Raw genomic sequence first — 5,368 nt, 5'->3', positions numbered from 1 at the left:
TGTTCTGCTTGTGCTAGTTCATCCACAGTTCGAAGGACCCGTTGTTCAGGCCGTGGCGTTTGCACATCGCATGGTCTCCCACCATCTGCACCTCTCGTCTCAGATGAGTGTCTGTCTGTCGCAAGCGTTGGTGGAGTCGTAAAACCGTTCTCGCACAAGGTAACTGCCCTCCAGGGTAACGATCAGCATAAACCTGAGGTGCTGTGTCCGCATGCCATCTGCTAGGCCGTAAAATGTTGTGCATATCCGTCATTTCAGACACTGAATACGTCGTTGTGATGTGTTGTAATGGAAGTTACTCTAAAACAGAACAAAAAACGATCAAACAAAGCAAAATATATTTGAATTCTTGTGGTAGCCTATTGAAAATGTATGCAGCAAATTTTGCACGCCTTTCTTCACTAGAGTCGAAGAGGTGCAATCAGAATGTAGATTATATTTCGGCCTAGTATTAACTGAGTGTAAGCTGCTATTTCTTGGGAATAAGCTGATATTGTCAACACTATACATACTGAGAGGCCAAAGTCAGAATATCCAGGAACAGGATTCGACAAGAGGTTCGCGAACTGGCGCCAGGTGTTACCTCAACCGCCCGTTTCTGAGCCAAAAATACCCTTTGAGTATGGGAAGAGTTACCCAAAAATATAATAGCATACGTGAAAAGCCAATGAAAATAAGCGAAGTAGACTACTTTTCGTGTCGAGCTGTCACTTATTTGAGATACTGTTTTAAAAGCAAAAATGGCAGTATTAAGTCTTTGAACAAGAACCTGAATATGGGCTTCCCACGACAGTTTATTATCTACCTGAACACCTAGAAACTTCAGCAGTTCAGCCTCACTAATCATATGCCCATTCTGTGTAATGAGAAGGTCAGGTTTTGGTGAATTGTGGGTTAGAAACTGTAAAAACTTTGTCTTACTGTGATTTAGCGGTAATTTATTTTCTACAAGCCATAAACTTTCGTCTTGAACGGCACTATTTTCAACACGGTCAACGTTGCACACAACATCCTTTACTACCAAGCAAACCGAAATATTTTAGAATTACCTGTAATATTAGAAGGCATATTACTTATACACTCGAAATAAGGTACAGGATTCCCCCCCTCCCCCTTCTCCATTTTACCATTCACCACTCGGACCCCACACCATAGCCATGCCCAAGGCAGGATTCGAACCTGCGACCGTAGCGGTCGCGCTGTTCCAGACTGTAGTGCCTAGAACCGCTCGGCCACCACGGCCGGCTGGAAGAAGAGTCTGATGTCCCGTCGACAATGTGGTGGTTACGGACAGAGCACAAGCTCAGGATGGGGAATGATAGGAAAGAAAATGTGCTGTTCTCTTTCAAAGGAACCATTCACACATTTGCCTTAAGCTATTCATGGAAATCACAGAAAACCTAAAACTGAATAGCCGGACGGAGATTTGAACCTTCACTCTCCAGAATGCAAGTCCAGTGTCTTACCACTGAACTAACCCCTGGATAGGCCTGTATGGTAACGGTATACCGGAAATATTGATATTTATAAGTAATAAATCGATGTTTATTCATCGATATTACACTGTCGATACATCTAAAATACTGATACATTTCCCTGATATATCGTGCTTTTTTATTCGATTTTCTATAAATTTTTCTTGGTTTTTGATATAGATAATGCCTAGTTTTCACGCTACCAGTCGAATAAACTTCACAAAACTAAGGTTTTTAAATCTTTCTGGTACCATATGGCAAGTGATACGTAAGAAAGAAGATACTGGTATTATTAATTTCACAAAAGGCTCAGTATGTCCCAGTAGCCGTTTAAGACAAGAACAAAAATAAGAAGAGTTCTTGAAAGAGTAGCTTTGAAAATGGAACTGAACGTGATAACTCGTTAGAATTTCACAAGACAAGATCTACGACGCAAACTTCCGTTTTCAATTTTGCTACCTCAGACATAATGGAAGAAAGCATATTTAATTTTTAGTACAAAGCACTATATTTGCTAAAAATCAAATTACTTGCGCAGAGAAAAAAAGGATGTCTGTAGAAGAAAGAGATGCAAATGAAGAATGAGTCTGTTCAGAAACTGATCATTTTTTGTTAGGTTTTGAATTTTGAATATCATTCCCTTGAGCTTTGAGGTATTAAGTAGAGCCCCTCACGAACATTGGATCTTGCCGCGATGGACTGGATTGCGTGCCTTGTCGATATAGACAAATGTAATGTGGGTGCAACCACATTGGGGAGGTATCTATGGAGAGGCCAAACTAACTTATGGATCCTGAAGAAGGGCAGTAGCCTTTCCAATACTATCAGGGGCAACAGTCTGGATGATTGACTGATGTGGCCTTCAAACATTAGTCAACATTGCCTTATTATGCTGATACACCTAAGAGCTGAAAACAAGGGGAAACTAAAGCTGTTATGTTTCCTGTTGGTGCCATCCTCTTATGCAAAATATTCCAGATATAAAGCAGTCCCTCACTTGGGTCGCTGGGCGAGGATTACTCAGGAACAGATTGTCACGAGGAAAGCAAGTCTAGCAGACTACGAGTCAGAGTGTGGATTGTTAGTTCACTTAAGCGGGTGCGTAGGTTAGGGAATTTAAAACGGAAAATGGATGGACTGAAGTTAGTTATAGTGGGCGTTCGGGAAGTGGTGTGGCAGAAATAACAGGATTTCTGGTAAGGTGAGTACAGGATTAACAACACATAATCCATAAGGAGTATTGCAGGAGTAGGTCTAATAGCGAAAAAATGGAATGTGGGTAATCTACTCTGAAGAGCACAATGAATGCTTTATCGCACCCAAGACAGATACGTAGCAGATATCCATCACAGCAGTACAGTTTTATACGCCTAGTAACTCTGCAGATGATGAAGAGATTGAATCAATGTACGATGAGATAAAAGAAAATATTCACATCTTTAGTATCGCTACGAAGATAGACACACAGCAAAGCCCCTCGACAGTGGTTCACCAGCATGCCTAGTAGCGCCGCAGATGATGAAGAGATTCAAAAATGTGGTATGAGATAAGAAAAATTATTCAAATACTGTAATAGTGATGGGGGATGCAATTAAGTAGTAGAAAAAGGAAGGGAAGAACAAAATAGTTGAACATGGCCTGGAGAAATGGAACGAAATGGGAACGCGCCTTGTAGAAAATTGCACGGACCACAATTTAATCATTGCCAAACTTACGTTCAGGAATCATGAAAGGAAGCTGGATATGTAGAAGAGGCCTGGAGACAACAGAAGCTTTCACACTGATTATATAGTGGTAAGATGGAGATTTCGAAACTAGATTTTAAACTAGAAGACATTTTTAGGGATGTGGACACTCACCATAATTTATTGGTTATGAAGTGTAGGTTAAAATTGAAAAAAATTGTAGAACGATATGGAATTAAGGTAGTGGAACCTGGATAAGCTGAAAGAATTAGAGGCTTTTGAAAGCTTCAGAGGAAACTTTGGGAAACGACTCACTGAAACAGAGGAAATGAATACAACACAAGAAGAATGGGTAGCTTTGAGGGGTCAAACGGTGAAAGAAACGGAGAGGCAACTAGCCATAAATAAAGACCCGATAGCAATTCTTGAATAACACGTAAGATATTGAATTTAATTGACAACAGAAGGTATCATAAAAATTCGGTAAATAAAGCAGGCAAAAGTCGATACAGATGTTGAAAAAATGATACTGAAAGAAGGTGCGAGGGAAAGCAGAATTAACTGGAGGAGAAACGTAAAGCTATAGAAGCATGCATGACAATGAAAAAGATAGATAGGAAAAGTAAAGAGATGTTTATAGAAAAGAAAAACACCATTATTAATTGTAAAAGATCACAGGGCAAATAAGGAAGGAAGGTTGAAAGGTGGATGGAATTTAAAGCAAGAGGCTGTATAAAGGAAATAAATTTGAAGAAGCAAAAAGAAAAGGGATGAAGATGAGACAAGGCGCACGATACAGCAAGAAAAGTTCACAGATGCGTGAAAGGCGCAGTTCGAAACAAAGCGCCTGGAAAACAGCATTCCGTCAGAATCAATATGATCCTTGGGAAAACATCCAAAAGCAAAATTATTTCCCCTGTTGGAAAAGGCAAATGAGACAGGTGTCATACACCCAGAAATAAATATGGCTGATGCTGACAAGTGCAGATAACACCGATCCATCAGTTCAATAAGTCATAGTTGCAAAATACTAAAAGGAATTATTTGGAGAAAAATAGAAAGACTGATAAAAAGACTGACAGAAGCCGACCTAGAGAAAGATCAATTTGCATTCCGGACGAAAACGGAAATACCGTCTCTGTGACCTGTCTTAGAGGAAAAGTTGAAGAAAAGCAATCCTACGTTTATAGCATTTGTACATTTGGAGAAAGCGTTTGACAATGTACACTCTTTGACATTCTGAAGGGGTAACACATAGAGAGCTAAAGGCTGTTTAAAACGTATTACAGAAGTCAGACTGTAGGTAAGAGAGTCGAAGGACATGCGCGGGAAACGGGGGCTGAGAAAAAAGCGTGACAGGGTTGTAGCCTACACCTGATATTACTGAATCTGTACACTGAGCAAGTTACGAGAGAAAACAATTAAGGTTCCAGGAGAAAAAATAAAAACTTTCAGTTATACACGACGATAGTATATGTTCCCGCAAGAACAGTTACCGTAGATGACCACGCAGCATTGCTAGAAATAAACGATAATTAAATGGACATCCTAGCTGCAAACAGGCGTCGATGTACTTCATTAGGGAGATGTTGAAGATGTGTGCCCCGACCGGGACTCGAACCCGGGGTGTCCTGCTTACATGGCAGACGCTCTATCCATCTGAGCCACCGAGGGCACAGAGGATAGCTCGACTGCAGGGAATTATCCCTTGCACGCTCCCCGTGAGACCCACATTCCCAACATGTCCACACCACTACATTCGTAGTGCGCCTAAGAGATGTTTGCCCATCATACTCATTACTCGTGGCAGATTAATCTACCAAGTCCCGTACGAGTTCGGGCATAGTGTGTGCATTTGCACAAGAGGGTCACTGTCCGGGAAGCCATATTTTAACTTGCACTGACGAGGAAGTAATGAATCGAACTGAAGAAAATGAGAAATGTATGGTGCATTTTCACTAAAAGAAGGAATCCCATAACAGGACACAGCCATTTGGTTTGAGAGATCATGAATTTCAGACGGAGGGAGTACATGAGGTAAAAATTAGAGAGGGAGGTCAAGGCTTGACTTCAGTGGTTGAAATGGATGTGGGCTGCAGTAGTTATGCAGAGACGAAGAGGCTTGCACACTATAGATTATCGTCGGCGGTGTATCAAGAGGGGTGCTGCAGTACTGCAGTAGCCTCCCCCCCCCCCTCCACCCCGAGA

At 41.3% G+C, this 5,368-nt stretch overlaps 1 non-coding gene across 1 annotated transcript; it reads right to left on the bottom strand.

Annotated features, from left to right (window-relative positions):
- Positions 1-4,760: 4,760 nt before the first annotated feature.
- Positions 4,761-4,835, bottom strand: Trnat-ugu (transfer RNA threonine (anticodon UGU)). Its single transcript has one exon. It is a non-coding gene; the product is annotated as a tRNA-Thr (tRNA).
- Between the last annotated feature and the right edge of the window lie 533 nt (positions 4,836-5,368).

Source organism: Schistocerca gregaria, chromosome X (assembly GCF_023897955.1).
Source record: "Schistocerca gregaria isolate iqSchGreg1 chromosome X, iqSchGreg1.2, whole genome shotgun sequence".
Taxonomy (NCBI): domain Eukaryota; kingdom Metazoa; phylum Arthropoda; class Insecta; order Orthoptera; family Acrididae; genus Schistocerca; species Schistocerca gregaria.
This window is presented reverse-complemented; position numbering and strand designations above follow the sequence as displayed.